The sequence below is a fragment of the Ailuropoda melanoleuca genome, chromosome X, assembly GCF_002007445.2.
Source record: "Ailuropoda melanoleuca isolate Jingjing chromosome X, ASM200744v2, whole genome shotgun sequence".
Classification (NCBI taxonomy): domain Eukaryota; kingdom Metazoa; phylum Chordata; class Mammalia; order Carnivora; family Ursidae; genus Ailuropoda; species Ailuropoda melanoleuca.
The window spans coordinates 109446505-109464510 of record NC_048238.1 but is presented as its reverse complement, the minus strand read 5'-3'; positions in this window follow the sequence as shown (position 1 = coordinate 109464510).

The following is an 18006-nucleotide window of genomic DNA, read 5'->3' as shown; positions in this document are numbered from 1 at the left end:
GGGAGGCAGGCTTCTCTCCTGTCAAATCTGGTAAATGGGGAGAATCCTGCCTCCCTCTTGGGGCTGCAGCGAAATAAAGGAGGAAACGGGCTTGGGAAACTCTTAAGGCGCAGAAAGGGGAGAGGAAGGGGAGGGCGGGGTGGGGGGGTGGAGCGGGGAGGGGGCTCAGGAGGCCGCGCTGTGGGAGGTTCAGCATGACAGGACCAGACGCTGGTAGATGACTAGTCCAAGAACCACGCGACGAGGTGGACTGCTAAGGGAAGGCAGGACCGTTCTGGGGGAGCTCAGGGTCTGGGTCTGCCAAAGCTTCCGAGGAGGGGTCCAGTGCACCCTGCTGGGTTTTTGAGGTTCTTTTTGTTCTCTGCACCTTTGGAACCCACCTTGCAACTGAAGTGGGCACCTTTCCCACCCCTTTCCCCATTTTGATGTTTTAGGCAGGATGATCCTGAGAAGGCATACCTGGTACTACCCCCACCCCAATTCCGGGCAGAGAAACACCAACTGCCCTGCTGCCAGGGTCATGGAAAATAGGGGGGAAAGGCCTCCATCACCTCGGGCCTCTTCCAATCCAACTCCCCCAGCTGAGCAGCCCCTCTGCTCCTCCCTGTCCCTGCCCTTTTCTCCTCCCCCTTCCCCCGCTCCTGGGGCTTTGCTCTCCACCCCTGTAGCCTGTTCAGAGAGTCTTCCCCTGGCTTGCTTACTCTTGCAGGGCTGCAGGAACCCGCTTTGCCCAGGACAGCCCCTTTGTGCCCTCCTGGATGAAGGCAGGAGGGCAGCATCCCCTTGCCTGTGGGGCAGGCTTTCACAGAAAGAAATCAAGATCCCCTGGGGATAAGAACGGGGGTCCTTTGGGGCCCAAAGGGCTGTGTATGCTTTACAGCCCCTCTCAATTCAGGGGGAGAGAGCATGTGCCCTGGTTGGTGGTAGAAGTGGTTTGGATCTCTTCAGAAATTCACTTCCCGGGTCTCCTAGTCCCCCACCAGGTTCCCATCCTGATCTTAACCATGTCCACAGGCAACTTCACACAACTTTCAGTGTGTGAGGCCCAGGTCTATGGCTTTTGCACTTCTCCCAGCACCCCCACCTAAGCTTCTAGTTCCCTCCCTACCCAGAATGCCTTTCCTCCCACTGTCAGCCTCTGTGCTCTCGCATTCATTCTTCCCACATAGCTCAGATGACATCTGTCCTCAGGTCTTGCAGGATTCTCCGCCCCTGCCCATGTTGACTGTTCCATTCTCCGGCACTGTGTCTGCAGATGCTGAGGGTGGGAAGGGTGAAGAGCGGCCCCTCCGCAGCGTGCTACTGCTTCAATTCCTGGCAAGACCACACCTCAGCTGTGATTCTGAGCACGTGACTTAACCTCTCCACGTCTCATGTCAGTTTCCTCATCTGTCAAAGGAGAGTGAGAATAGTAGCTCCCGCAAAGGTGGTGAGGAGAGCAAATGGGAGAGTCACACCAAGGGTGCCGGCATCCAGCTGCATTATGTCCCTTGGTTGCTCATTTGAGCTGCACACTCACCTCCTTTATCTTGGGGCCAAGGGACCTTGTCTCTTCCTGTGTCCCTTGCATCCAACAGTCTCATCCGCAGCACACCCACCAGATGCTTGCAGAGCTGAGGTACGAGAGGCTCGGTTGAGGTGAGGAGCTGCAGTGAAGGTCTAGCTTCAACTTACCACCACGATGTTGTCCCCAACATCACCAGAAGCTTTGGGCCCTGTTTTCTCCCCATGCGGATCCTGAGTCTGGGCTTCCTCCAGACCTTAGCTTCCTCAGAAGTCTTTCTAATTCCCTTCGGGGGGGCTCCAGGCACTTCCAGGGACCAGCTTGGGAGGGCTGAAGGCCTCCCTCTCCCCAAAAACTGCTTTGAGATCTTAATCTGACCAGCCCTTGGTCTTCACCAGGACGGGAAAGGTTTGGCCACTCTCTTATCCACCTTGGCTAGGCACCGGGCAGGTTGGTGAGCTCTCAAAGGCTTTATTTTCAATTGCACCTCCCCCAGACTACTGGTGCAGTTCAGACCCTCATTATCTAAATCCTAGTGGGATGCTCTAGTCTCCCTGTGAATCTTCCCTCTTCTCCATCTCCTTCACACCCAATGTGCACACTTCTCTTACTTGCTACCAAGTGGTGTTGGTGATCTCAACAAACACACCTTGGCACACATCAAAATTGCATGTGTAGGGCACTAAGGATTGTGGGAAGACCCACCTCCAAAAGAGTGTACAGTACATTTGCTAATAATAATAAAAGATGGCAAAAGGCAGACTACATTTCAATAAAAATTCCCCATACGTTGCAAGAGAAAAGACATTTTTACCCAACCTTGTCCTAACTTCTAACCTATCTCCATTCCTGATCCATATCCCATCTGGCAGGACCAGTATCATGGGTGTGTTCCCTACACTTGGTTTAAGGCTCTGCTGTCTCCATCTGGAAATTCTTGATTCTTAATACTTTTTGAACAAGAGACCTGTATTTTTATTTTGCACCAGGACCTATAAAGTATGCAGGCAATCTCACCCATTGGTGACATTCTCAACATCCTCAGTCCTATCCCAGCATGTCAACCACCCCACTGCTCCTCTGATTCCTCCCCTCATCCCCTCTGCAAGCTTTGGCCAGTCTCTCCTCTCCTCACCTCTCAACTGCACTGATTCCATCATCTTCTGCCACATGGCCTCTCCCTAACCCCATCCTTGTGTCTCATCCTTTGGCTGAGACAAGTACCCTCTTCCAGCCTCATTCACTCTTGGTGCCTCATTCACTTATGGCACCTCATTCCTTACCTGAGCCTAAACACTGATCTCTACCCCATAAGAGCCTCAATGCATCTTTGCACAGGGATTAACCAATCACTCAAGTACATGGGCTGAATTACGCTTCCCCAGTTTACATGTTGAAGTCCTAACCCCCTTACTTCAGAAAGTGACTGTATTTGGAGATAGGGTCTTTACAGAGGTCATTAAGTTAAAATGAGGTTATTAAGGTGGGCCCCACTCCAATCTGTCTGATGCCCATACGAGAAAAGGAGATTAGGACACAGGCACACAGGAAAAGGCACGTGAAGCATGTAAAGACACAGGTAGAAGGCAGCTATCTACAAGCCAAGGAGGGGGGCCTCTGAATAAACCAATTCTGATGACACTTTGATCCCAGACTTCCGGCCTCCAGAAATGTGAGAAAGTAAATTTCTGTTGTTTAAGCCAGTCTGTGGTACTTCGTCAGGGCAGGCTGAGCAAACTAAGGCATCAAGTATGTACTCAGTGCTATTATGTACCAGGCGGTATTCTAGGACTTGGGATACAGGAGCCAATAAAACAAACAAAAGCTCCTACCCTCATGAAGTTTAGACAAAAAACAAACCCCACTATGGAGAAGAATGAAAGAGAGAAGGGTCTTTGGGGTGTAGAGTATTTAGATACGGTAGTCAGGAAAGACCCCAGTGAGGAGATGACACTTGAGCCAAGATCCAAAGGATTTGAGAGGCCATACTGTTTCGAGCTGTGGGATCCACATATGCCAGAACTCTGGAATCAGAGGCATGCCTGGCATAGCCTGGGGGCACCCAGGAGGCTGGTGTGGTGAACTGGAGGAAGATAGTGGGGATGAGGCCGGGAAGGCCACAACAGAGGGTGGTAAGAGATCATGCAGGGCCTTGCGAGGACTTTGGCTGACAAAGAGATATGGAGAGACATTAAGGGGCACTGTGATCTGATGTCTATTCTCATACAAGTGATCAATGGGGCTGCTTCCTGACAACAGATTAAAGAGAGAAAAGAGTGGAAGCAGGGAGACAATTTCGGGACTCTTGAAATAATCCAGGTGAGAGACAATGGTGGTTTACACCAGATGATGCAGTGAAGCAGTGAGAGGTAGGCAGATTCTGGGTAGGGTTTGATGACAGATTGGTATCAGGCTACGGTGGAAAGACAGGAGTCAAGGACAGCACTCAGTGTTTTAGCCAGAGGACCAGGAGGATGGAGGTACATTAACTGAATTGAGGAAGACAGTGATGGAGTCAGTTATATAGAGGAGTCTAGAGTTCAGGGGCACTATCAGGGCTGGAGATGTAATTGGAAAATGAGTAGCAATGAAGCAGTATTAGAAGTCACGAGACTGGATGAGGTCAACTAGGAGTGAGTATAGAAAAAGCAAAGCAACCCATGAACTGAACCCTGGGTAGCCCAACATTTAGAGGTGGGACAGATGAAAAGGAACCAGCAAATGAGACTGGAAAAGAATGAGCAGCAAGGTGTGGGAAAACACTGAAGAGAGTGGATTGAGAAGGAGCAATTGACCAATTCTTCAAATCCTACCGACTGGACTAGTAAAATGACAAATAATTGACCACTGTGTTTAACAATGTGGAGGTCATTGGTGGCCTTCCACAGGAATTTCCACGGAGACGTAGGGGCCTAAAGGTGGACCAGAGTGCATCCAATCAAGAGTCAGAAGAGAGAAATTGGAAACAGTGAGCACTGACAGATGACTCTTTTAAAGAGTTCAGCTGTACATTGTCCACAATAGCTAAATTGTGGAAGAAGCCAAGATGCCCTTCAACAGACGAATGGGTAAAGAAGATGTGGTCCATATATACAATGGAATATTATTCAGCCATCAGAAAGAACAATTACCCAACATTTGCAGCAGCATGGACGGGACTGGAGGAGATTATGCTAAGTGAAATCAGTTAAGCAGAGAAAGGCAATTATCATATGGTTTCACTCATTTATGGAACATAAGAAATAGCAGGGAGGACATTAGGAGAAGGAAGGGAAGAATGAAGGGGGTAAACAGAAGGGGGAATGAACCACGAGAGACTATGGACTCTGGGAAACAAACTGAGGGCTTCAGAGGGGATGGGGGTGGGGGAATGGGATAGGCCGGTGATGGGTATTAAGGAGGGCACATATTGCATGGAGCACTGGGTGTTATACGTAAGCAATGAATCATGGAACACTACATCAAAAACTAGGGATGTACTGTATGGTAACTAACATAACATAATAAAAAATTATTATTAAAAAATTAAAAAAGTAAAGAGTTTAGCTGTAAAGGAGAGCAGAGACATAGGAGAGTGGTGGTTGTAGGAATATGAGGGAACAAGATAAAAGTATTGTTTTAATGTGGGAAAAATTAGAGCATGGTAACATGTTTGTGTGCCAATGAGCCAGTTAAGAAGGAAAAAGTTGATGATGCAGGAGACAGATGAACAGATGCAGGGAGGTGGGCGAGGTGATGCTGGAGCTTGGAGCAGGTGTCTTCTGGTGGCTTTTCTTTTCTCAGCAAAACAGGAAGCCAGGCCACTAACTGGGAGTGAGGGTGGGAGAGGAGTATTGGTGGTTTAAGGAGAAAAGGCATTAAACAGTGTTCTGGGAGATGGGAAGGCTGGATGCTCTACGGAAATGTAGCATGATTGCTAGGCTGTATTAAGGGCCCACTTGAGGTTTAATGGCCATTAATTTAAAGTGAAATTACTCAGCATGTCTCCCTGGTTTTTTCCAGACACGTTTAATCTCAGGGGTGCAGACCCAGAGTAGGTAGAAAGTTGGATTTTATCAGGGTTGAATTTTCCTACATGAATACAAAGAAATGACAGAGGGACACAGGAGTTTTATGTGGTTCATAGAGAGAAATGATGATGATTGGTAAGGGGAGAAGTAAGGGTAGAGTCATCGTTTGGTGAAGGGCGGTGAAAAAAACAATAGGATTGTTGGTTGAAGGGTCCCGGTGGCAGTCAAAGGATTGCTGGAGTTCTTATATTCTAAAAGGAAGGGGCTGGCTTTCAAAGGTTGGGATATAATGGAGATTGTGGAAATGTGGTGATGACAGGTAATGGCAAGATCTTAGGATATGACCACGGGAGTAAGGAGGAGGGAAGGAATATTGGGGGAGAGCAGATCAAGAGACTGAGACACCAGGGATTTGAACCATTTCTGTTGATATTAACATCACCAAGAATGTACATACTTAACCACCTCTTATACCAGACCCCTTATCTCCTTCCCAATCCCTTATTCTGTTCCTCAGCTTTATCGTGAACCTGAGGGGCATCCCATTCCTGAGCCTCACCTGTTCCTAGAGTCTCCCTCCTCTCTCAACTTCACTTGTCCTGAAGGTCACCCCACCACTAAGCTTACACCCTAGCAAGTGCCACACCCCATGTCCCAATCCACCATGCCTTCCCTGAGTCTTGCCCCTGAACATTTAATTGAGCACCTACCATGTGTCAGGTGCTATGTCTGGTGTTGGTGAATCAAACAGACCAATGTCTACCCTGCTTTCATTCTGGCTGGTGAAAAAGGACAATAAACTAGCAAACATGGAGGATACCTAAGACGGCAGTTGGTAGAGGTACGACGGAGGAAACCAAAGCTGGGAAGGGGGACAGGGGGCACCAGGTCCTCCTGATTCTAACCCGTGCGTAGAGCCTCCCGGTGCGTGGGCTATTCACCCCGGGCCAGATCATGGTGACGACGTGTAGCTTCATCCATGTCCCCAGAGTCTCCCCACTCCGACACCAGCACTGACCCTCACCTCACCTTCTCCTTGGGCTTGACCTCCAGATCAGCCCCCAATGACATTCCTGATTCTCATCTATTCCTCAGCCCTCAGCTGCGCTTCATCAAGCTTCCTCTATCTGTTCCTCAGCTCCGTGTTGCCCAGAGGCTTACTTTCTCCATAAAACTCCCCCAGCCCCGACCATCTCTCTTGCACAGAGTCTCTCCCCACTCCGTCTCTCAGCCCCACCCCCTCTTGGACCCAGACCCCATCTGGTCCTAGGTCTTTTCCTGAGCCCCAGTACATCCTCCCCTCCCTTACTCCTATTCCAGCTCCTACTCTGGCTCTAACTATGTCAGAGCAGCTTCTGCCTTCCCGGCTGGCTCAAGTGCTCCGAATCCCTTTTCATGTGGCCCAGCGTGTTCCTTCGGGAGATAGGGCCTGAGGGTACAGGGTCTGGGGAGTTTGAGGACAGTTGAGGAAGTGCCCAAGATTGGAGGCTAGTCTTTCCCTAAAGAGGAAGAAAAATTTCCTTTAGTGTCCCTGGCACCACTGCCCCGGCAGTGGAATTCTCTTCCTTTCCCTGGGCAGTCATCGTCCCTTTGGCCACCTGCCCTGACGGGAGGCTGGAAGAACCTCTAGGCCAGTATTTCTCAAATATTCTGCTGTACAGGACTGAAGAACCAAATACAGGTCTGGGTGGCCATCATCTGGCCCATCACAACCACACATCCCTTCTGTCCCAATGTACACACATACACGCACACCCTCCTCCGGAAAAAGATGCTTAAGCAGACAAGCAACCTCAGCCCTGGTGCATTTCATTTTCCCTACTGCCACCTCCTGGACACAATAGACACTGTAGCCACCACCAGGAGACCCCCCGCCCCCGCCCCGCTGCTGCAGGTGCATTCCTTTCCTGTGCCAGTCTTCTCTGGATCCCATTATCACACAAGTTCTAACAGCGATGATACAGGGCTCCCAACTGAATTCAAAATACATCCCCTGCCCCTGGCTCTTATGTTTGGGGGTGGGGAGCCAGAATCATGCCAGTTTTCAGAAGGGGACTGAGCCTCCTGGAGCCACTGTCTGACTGGAATGCTCACTCAGCAGCAGAGGTACCAGCCACCAGCCTATGGTCTTTGAGAGCAAACACTTAAGGAGGAGGATGCTGATGAAAGCTATGAGAAGCCCAATGACAACTGTGGTGGTCAGAATGCACAGAGCTGCTTCTGTCAGCCTGCTCAAGCCACAGCGGCCTCCTTACTATTCCAGGAGCACCATAAACACATCCCCACCTCAGGATGTTTGCACTTGTTCACTCTGCCTGGAGTTCTCTTTGTTGAAAGTGTATAACAAATGTTTATTGAGCACTCGCTATGCGCAGGTATGTTCTGCTTGGACAGTGAGATGAGGGAAGACAGACGACACATTAATAAATAAGCAAATCTGAGATGGCACCAATTGCATGACCTAGCAATTAAGCCCTGCTTCCCATTAAGCCATGATACAACACTTTCTTACCACATGTAATTTTTATTTTGTACTTATTCAAAGAATCATAGATCTCTCTGGTGCTTGCATAAAAAAGGAAAATATGAAGCAAACTAAATTGGTTAAAGTAAACTTGTTCTTGAATCATTTTCTGACCAAGGCTTGTCGATGGGAGCGTCATCCTCTGTGCCATCAGGAATGTCGCGGAGGAGGACTTTCTTTAAAGAATTTTTTTTAAAGCCTGCAGGCCCTAACTCAGGCTTTGGAATTCCCAGAGGTTTGCTCCCTTCAGACTCCTGCTTAGGGCATGAAGATGATCACATTTGATCTACCACCTCGGCACCATTCTCCACCCTTCGCCAATAACCATTGGTTCCTAGAAGTTAAAGAAGTAATTCCCTATTGTCTCGGGGATTTCTTCTCAAACACTGACACTCATCCTGCAAGTTTTGATGTTGCTTGGCAGCATTGTAAATGAGAGGCTGAAATGGGATCAAAATGGAAAAAAAAGACGTTCCTCTTATCATGCCAGATGGTGATAAAGCCTATGGAGAAAAATGAAGCAGAAAGGGGGGATGGGAAAGGCTAGGGGGTGAGGGATTGTAATTTTCAATTGGCTGGTTAAGGAAGAACTCACTGAGAAGTAGGATTTGAGCAGTATTTAAAGCAGGTAATAGACATAGCTGTACAGGTAGGAGAGTATTCTGGAAACCAGGAACAGCAAATGCAAAGGCCACAAGGCAGGAGTGTGTTTGGCACATCCTGAGGAACAGGGAGTGCCAGGGAAGGGCTCTGCCAAGGCACTCTAGTGACTTTGCCCATCTCCACACAGGCTGGAGAGGCAAGACTCAACTGCAGCCTGACTCAGGTCTCGGTGGAATGTCCCATGATCATCCCAGGAGCACTGAAAGATGGGCAGTCTTATGAGCTGTCACAAAACCCTTCTTCACCTGCCTTTCTATCCAGTGCAAGGCCGCCATGAGGCAGTTTCCCATCCATTTGCCTGGTTCCGGTGAGGGCTGGGACTTTCCACCATGGCCTTCCCCACCTTTCAGGGAGAGTGCCAACTATACCAGCACCTTGCCGAAGCATGGAATTGGCTCCTTGGTGCCAGAGCGCCAGCCTCATGTATTGCTTGTCACCCGATCCCTGTGGAACTCGGGATCTGAGGCAGGGACCTCTCTGTGGAGTGGCAGAAGAGAAGATCAGAACAGACCACTTCCCACTGCTCCCCGCTTCCAGTTACTTTCCAGTCCTGGGGTACTTTCTTTCAGAGCACCTGCCACTCCCTCCCATTTTTCTGATTCATTCATGTTTCCTTGTAGCCTGATTGCCTCCCCCACCTTCCTCCTTTTCTAATCTCCTTTCCTACCACACAGCCCAGGAATTGTTTGTTTGTTTTTTCAACTCTGATCATAAAAACTAATATCCCCCCGCTGTGGCAATTTTAGAAATCCCACCAGCCATTAAAGCCATTATTGAAATTTGTATATATTGCCTTCCTGTTTTTCACTCCACAAATCTGATTTTACATCATTTAGTTCACACGATGTAAAGACTTTTTTATTTCCTTTGTTTTTATCTGATTATGAAAGTCATAGCATGCACATTATTAAAATATTAAGACAAAACATACATACATAAAATAGAAAGTTAAAATCACCCCTAATCCTACCACCTGGTGAGAATCAAGTTAGTATTTGGGGTCTATTCTTCTGATATTTTCTTTTACATACATATTTTCACACACACACACACACACACACAGACACACACACACACAAAGGAATTGTGAGCTTTTCCCCTCTCAACAAGCTCTCGTGATCTCATGGGCGGCTCTCCCTGCCAGGGCAACACAGAGTATGACTGAACCAACACCTCCTCATTTCCGACTTCTCTCCTGCTTCCTATTTCTAGTGCTCTCTTTTTCATTGTGAACAATGCTGTCATGGCCTCGCTGGTACACAAATCTGTGGCATTTGACCATTTTCATGCTTGAAAAGGCCTTCTCTGACCCCAACATTTAAAACATTTACTATATTCACTGTACATTTTTATGTTTTCATTACTTGACGTAAGTTTTTTAAAGATTTTATTTCTTTATTTGAGAGAGACAGAGAGGGAGCCCAAACAGGGGGAGTGGGAGAGGGAGAAGCAGCATCCCTGCTGAGCAGGGAGCCTGAGGTGGGGCTCAATCCCAGGAACCTGAGGTCGTGATGTGAGCTGAAGGCACACACTTAATGACTGAGACACCAGGCTCCCCAAGATGTAAATTTTTAATCTGTCCGGAATTGAATTTGGTTTAAGACTTAAACTAGTTTTATTTTTTTGTTTGACATTTGTGGAACACCACCATTTCTCCAGCAGCGTCAGAGAGAAGGCAAGGCGTGGGAGGCTAGGCCCTCTATACTATCCACTAACTGCCCCCTGCCCTGCATTTCTTTCATATGAACTATTTCCTGAGCCTTCGAGAGTTCTCCCCTGAGATTCACCTCTAAAGCAACTCTGGAGCCTCAGCTATGACACAGGGAAGCACCAATCCTACTACGCCCTTCTTTTGTATTAGTTGGCTCTGTTTCTGGTCTAGTCCATCCGTCTTCCTATGCCAGTCACTCACTGGGAAGACCAGGATAGCTCTATGCACTGGCAATATGTGATGGATCAAGTACTCTCTCGCCCCTTACACCAGTCGTTTCTATTTCTTTCCCCCCAAATTTCATTATTGCTTATTTACTCCACTATCTAAACTCAGGAATAGTTTCATCAAGTTACAAAAGAAAAATAACGCCATTGTTATCTTGCTTGTAATTGCTTTGCATTTATGGATTAAATTTGGGGGAAATGGGTATCTTTCCAATGCAATTTTTTCAATCAAGCTCTTGATATTTCTCAGGGCCCCTGGCTGGCTCTGCCAGTAGAGCGTGCAACTCGTGATCTCAGAATCAGGAGTTCAAGCCCCACGTTGGGGGTAGAGATTACTGAAAAACAAACAAACAAAAAACCCAAGGTCTGGTGTTTCTCTTTATTTTCCTAAATCTTGTGTGATGTCCCTCAGTAAGGTTGTTTATTTTTCTTCTTATTTCTTCTTATAGGTTCTGCATATTTTTAAATATTTTGTGTGTAGGGGTGCCTGAGTGGCACAGCGGTTGAGCGTCTGCCTTCGGCTCAGGGCGTGATCTCGGCGTTCTGGGATCGAGCCCCACATCAGGCTTCTCCCCTGGGAGCCTGCTTCTTCCTCTCCCACTCCCCCCGCTTCTGTTCCCTCTCTCACTGGCTGTCTGTACCTCTGTCAAATAAATAAATAAAATCTTTAAAAATAAATAAATAAATATTCTGTGTGTAATATATATAATATGTTATATATTTTAAGTATTCTATTATACATGGCATATATTATATACTAACATATATAGCATACATATATTTCTTGCAGTTGCAAATGGGATCTTTTTTTTTTCTGTCTCGTTACTGTTGGTTTATGAGAAAGGTACTGAGTTTTTTAAGATTATTTTCTATTCATCTGCCTTGCTACAAACATTTCTTAGTTTTTTAAGTAGGCAATCATAGAATTTGCAAATAATGATAAATGCCTCTTTTCCTTTCCAATATGCATGCCTTTTTGTTTCTTGTTCTGCTCCTACTACAATATCCTGTCCTTGGCTCTCATGGCAATGCCTCCAGTGACTCAGGATGCATAACAACGTTTCATCTACCATTGGTTCAGATACATTTAATGTATCATGTTGATGAAGAACTCCTTTATTCCCAGTTTACTACAACTTGTTATTTTAATCAGGGATAGAGTTGAATGTGATTAAATAACTTTTGTTTATTTGCAGTATTTTTTTTAACAGATACAATTTCATTGCATGGAGGTTTCAAAATATACCTAACAATTCCTCAGGTAATTGGAGGCTTAGGTTTCTGGTCTCAGTATTGTACATGATGCTGTGGATGAAAAAAAAATTGAATAAATATGCCGCTGTCGTCGTCTTCTTTTTCTCCTCCTCCTCCTCCTCCTCCTCCTTCTTCTTCTCTCGTCTTCTCCTCCTTCTCCTTCTTTACATAAACAGGAAGACAAGCCACTGACCAAGATTACCAAGCAGCACTTATGTATATGGGATTGGCGCTGGGCTTTCAAGTGTGCTGGCCTTTCTGGTTCACCTGCGCTTGAATTAGTTGGGGAGCATCTCCAGCAGCTACGTTTGGGTGAAGTTTAGAGTGAGTACGAGGTAGCTAATACAGAATAATCTAGTCCTTTTAGAGTTCTAATCATTTTCCAGCTTAATTCAGCTCAAAAAATAACCACTGAATTCTTCTTATAAACCAGGGGTGATATGGATTACAGACAGAGTCTACCCAGCCTCTGCGTTCACCATGTCCTCATGCAAGTGAGAACTTCTTAAAAGTAGAACTGTGGTTCCCTAACAATAAAATTCCTTGTTAAAGAATATGAACCTTGAAAGGATTTGACCCTGAAGAGCTGAGTTACTATACAACATTGTAACAAATCCCAGGGCAGAAAGGTGTTTTCAGCCTGCCCTTCCCAGCAAGAACTCGTTTTGTAACTCGATTTTTTGGTAAAAATTATTCAAATATTTCATAGTTTTGGATTATACTTTTATCACGTTTATTTTTTCACACATTCACTATTTTCCATTTCTGTGAATCGTTTACGCTCTTATCTCTCTGCTGCAATCTTGGTGTTTTTCTTATTGATGCACATATGCTCTACGCACATTAGGTATTTATGTTCTTGCTTGCTTTTACTGTTGCTCATCTTCTTGGCATACGAACATTTATTATTTTAATGTAGATAAATATATTATTTTGTTTCTCCCTTGCAATTCTTTCCACCTTTTTTAAACATAGAAAGCTCCATCCATGCACAGATCAAAAAGATATTTCATACATTTTTTTCTTTTTTTTTTTTTCCAATGGCTTTGCAGTTAGAGCAAAATATAAATCCAGAAACCTAGAAAGGGTGGAAGCTCATGGAGTGAGGTGGGATCATAACACTTTTGCAGCTCCCAGGCCTTTGTTGTGGCGGTTTCCTCTCCCTACAATGTTCACCTTACCCACCCCTAACCTTCTCTAACTGGTGACATTCATTTGGAGCTGAGACCCAGTAGAAGCCTGTGCTGACATGCCCCGACAAACCACGGCTTGCTTCCCTTTGAGCATCTCTATTTCTTTCTCTTTGTTTTCAACATACATCTAACAATTGCCCACCCTATGCCCTGGACTTGGAGAGAGTGGGGAATCAATCTTTGCCCCACTTTGCAATATAGTTCAGAGGTGGGGGCAGAAGCTAAATTGTTATTTATTCAATATGGGTAAGTCTATTTACTTATTTATTCAACAAAATCATATATGAGTAGAAGATGGGATGATTTGTGTTGTTATGAGAGTTTCTAACAAGGGGGGAGATTTTAGTTAAAACAATGTACTAAGATTAGGACAAGAAACAGGAGGCATACATATTGGAAAAGAGACATTGCAAAAATGTATCATTTGCAAGTTCTGTAACTGCCTGTTTAGAAAGCTAAAGTGTTATGTAGTGTGGGAAATGATGGTGGGAACTTCAGGGGTGGAGAGCAGTAGATGGATTCCAGATCAATTTTGGAGGCAGAGCCAACAAGATATGCATGTTGGGTGGATGCAAAGGGTTTAGGAGAAAGAAGTGGTTCAGAGTGACCCTGAGTGCATTGGTTGGCTAAAGTGCCACAAACTGGGTGGCTGTATCAGTCAGCTGGGGCTGCCCTAACAAAATAGCACAGAATGGGGCAGGGTTTCAACAAAAGACATCTATTTTCTCACAGTCCTAGAGGCTACCAGCCCCAGGTCAAGGTACTTCAAATGTGGTTCTTTGCGAGGGCCCTCTTCCTGACTTGCAGATGGCTGCCTTTTCACTGTTTCCTCACATGGCCATTCCTCTGTGTGTGCACAGCAAGACAGGAGTCTCTGATGTTCCTCTGCTTATAAAGACACCAGTCCTATTGGACTAGGTCCCCACCTTCTGACTTCATTTAACCTTAATTACTTCCCTAAAAGCCCTCTCTGGAAATAGTCACATTGGAATTTAGGCTTTAAACATATGAATTTGGGGGGGATGTAATTCAGTCCACAGCAGTGGCTTATACAAAAGAAATGTATTGTCTCACAGTTGTGGAAGCTAGAAGTACGAGATCGAGATGTTGGCATGATTGTTTTCTTCTGAGGCTGTGAGAGATAATGTTCTCCCCCAGGTTCCGGTAGTTTGATGCAACACATTTGGCATGCCTTGAAGTACAGAAGTATCCCCTCAACCTCTGCCTTTATGTTCACACGGGACTATCCTTGTGCGCACATCTATGTTCAAATTTCCCCATTTTGTAAGGATACCAGTTTTACTGGGGCCTTCCCTACTCCAGTATGACCTCATCTTGACTAATAACACGTGCAATAACCCTATTTCCAAATAAGGTCACATTCTGAAGTACTGGGGGGTTAGGGTTTCACGTTATGAATGTTTGGGGGACACACTTCAATCCATACCCCTGATTTCTAGCTTAAAGAGTTAGATGAATGAGGGTCCCATCTACTGAAAGAAGAAAGACTATGAGGCAGGCTTGTGGGGTCTCAAAGGTTTTGTTTGGGGCATATTAAACTTGAAATGCCAATAAACTAAGTTTTGAGGTATAAAGCAGGCAGTTGCTTATGAGTCTTGTTCAGAAAGGAAGGTGGTGTGTGTGTGTGTGTGTGTGTGTGTGTGTGTGTGTGACTTAAAGCTATGGGACTAGAGGTACAGAAAAGCCCAAGATGCAAGTTCTGTGCCCTCCACGATTTAGAAGTCAGGAGGGAGAACCAGCAAAGGAGAGTGAGAAGGAACAGCCAGTGAGGTAGGAGATGGGGGCAACAGAAGATAGATGCCATAGCATCTTAGAGCAGGGAGTGTTAACAGACAGAAGGGACTGTCCAGTAGCTCAATACTGCTGAGGGCAGAGTAACAACACACGGGTAGAGAAGTGAAGAGTGAAGCTGACCACATGGAGTTCACTGGCAACCCTGGTAAGGGCTATTTCAGTGGTAGGAGCTGAGGCTGGATCTCAGCATGTTGATGACTACACTGGGGAGAGAGAGGAAATGGAGACAGTACCTGCAGAGAGGTGCTTAGAAAGGGAGCAGAGAAATGTGGTGCTTGCTGGAGAGGGATGTGGGAGTCGAGGGGGGAGTTTTGTTCAAGACAGGAAATATTACAGCATGTCTGCATGGTGATGAAGCTGGTCAAGTAGAGAGGGGGAATCAATTGGGTGATGCTAGAGAGAGGGGCTTGTGGGAAAGGATGGCATTTAGAATGCAGAAAAGGCATGGTCTTAGAAAGGAGAAGGGATACTTCCACCATTTTAGCTTGAGGAAAGGAGGAGAGGTTGAGTACAGAGGAAGACAGGCTGAGAGGCTTGGTGATGGGATGATGAGGGAATTTCCGTTCCACACCTTCCAATTTCTAAGTCAAACACAGATGAGGCAAGCAAGAGGGAAGTGGGAAGACGTGAGGACTTTGGAGATCAAGTCACCATTCTGAGAATGGGACTGGCAAACACAAAACATGGAAAGCCTTCCCAGCATTGAGGTTTACCTGGATGAGGCTAGATATCATAAATCCATGGTGGCGCACAATCTGCCAGCTTGTGTAATTCTCCCTAGCAGCACAGAGACACTTAAGTGCAGGCACACAGAGGACAAATATTTGTGTTCATGCAAAGTTGGGGATTTGCCAGCAATTGTGACAAAGTAAAGAAGGGACAGGAGTGACTACATGATGGAGGGTGACCCTGAAGGCACTTGGAGAGTAGAGAAGTGGGAGATAACAGGGAGCTGACCAAGGACTGGACCAAAGTCTTGAGAACAGAATTTTGCTTGGCATAGGGTCTGGCCTTGAGGTGCTCAGAAAATGTTAGTTAATTTGGTCAAAAGGGAGGCCACTGGAGGGCTGCAATACTGCAACTGTACGCCAGGGGGCAAGAGACGACAAGAAATGAGTTTGACCAAGCCCCGCCTAAAGTTTGGGGGCCTGTGGCCAGAGCTCCAATGACCCTTCTGACTGCTTTAAGCTTCCCTAAGTCATGGGAGTGAGTGATGCTGCCTACCAGGTGGAGCCTGCTGGTGGTACCTCCAGATGGCTGGCGGTGGGGTGTGTAAGGCAGGAACAGAAAGAACCACGAGTCCCAAGACGCAGATAAGGGAAACATCCTTCATGGGTACCAGTCCTGTGCTCCTGGTCCATGTCTGGGCTCTGTCCAATGCCCCAGCCTTGAGAAACCACAGGAAGAGACTCTGAGTGTTCTCTTGGGCACCCTGAGGTATGGGAAGCTGGCATCAAGAAGCTCAGACTATGTCCTGGCCCTGAAGAGCCATCAAACCTCCTTCTTGAGGCTGGTACCATGGTATATAGCTTCACAGGCTGGCCCCAACCTCGAGGGCCGCTAGAACTAAGTGTCCAGAGCCTGGAGGTGTGTTTGTGCCCAAGCGGGGGCCTGGGAAGGCTCTGGTGGAGAGGAGAGATCCCATTGCCCAACAGATCTTCCCTGATACCTACGTGCCCAGCCCGTGCTGGGCTCACAAGACCATATAAACCATCTTGCCATCTGTTTATTCATTCACTCCCTTATTCATTCACAGTTTCCCTGATCCTACTGTGTGTCAGTGGAGGAAACAGACAATTATGCCCAAGAGGATAGACTGGGGAGAGGCAGGAGTCAAAGACAATGTCTGACTACTAGCTTGGGTGACTGAGAGGATGCAGGTGCCAGTCCCTGAGAGGGGAGCTGGTGAAGAGCTTGTTTTCGGCTGTGTTGACTTGAGGTGCCTGGTGGACACCCATGGGGGAGATAGCCAGTGTGCAGGGGGATCTACAGGACTGGAGGCCAGCAGGGAGAGCAGGGGTGGGCTATTGAGGTTTGGGAGTCATGGATCATTTCCCAGGTAGGGGCCAGAGGGCCGAGGAGGGGAAAAGTACAGCCATTAAAGGAAGAAGTGGGTCTGAAGGGGGGCTTGGAGGAAATTCTGTCCTGGGCATGCTTGTAAGTTGAGCAGAAAGGACCAGGAAAGGGAACCTGAATGGACCAAGAGTGGGGTTGTGAATGCAGCAACCTATCCACAATAGGTTGATCCTCTCAGGGCCCAGGCACCCTTCTGTGTCTTCATTAGCCCTGAGGAGGAGCCAGACAGGCAGGGGCCAGACCAACATTTGTTTGCTCATTCGTTCATTTGTTCCTTCAGCCAGGAGGGTTCTTGACTCTTGCCTCCTGTTTGGAGCAGGTCTCTTATCTTTGCCCCCATGTTCTAGAGCATCAGCACAGGCACAGGGAGGTCAAGTGATTTGCCCAAAGTTTCAGAGCAAGTGGGTAGATAGCAGGTAGAAATCTCAAACAGAAGTTCCAACGTCTTGTTTTCCTCAGCATCACATCCCAGATGGAAACTGGTAGGCATTGCCCACAGGCGGCTGAGGGGAAAGAATACATGAGCAGCACTAAAGCTTGTGGCCCCACCTCCTTCCTGGGTCCCTTGCTGTCCACAGACACCCCTCCATGCGTGCAGTCCACCTTTCCGAGCAGGATCATGTGCTCCACGGTTGTGAGTGTAAACCCCCTCTTTGCCTGGTTCTCAGCTGAAGTCACACCCCACCTCAGCTGAACTTTCATCCCCTTCCACCTACCTTCCCCACAAGCTGGTGGGCTAGAACTCTACACAGATTACACAAACGCTTGAATGCACCATTCTAAATACTGCAATTTGTCTGTCCTGTCTGTTGACCTTTGCCTCCGTGCCTTTGACATGTTTTGATTCTGCGGGGTTGTGGGTTTTGTTTCATCAACAAGGTGACCATGTGGTTAATTACCCTTTGACCTTCAGGGCCAAGGCCTCCATCTGGGCAGGAAACATCCATGGCTCTGGAAGTTTCGGGCCTCTTGGCGTTTAATTGTCACTGTCAATGCCCCCTGCTCTCCTCTCCCCCCCCCCCCCCCCCC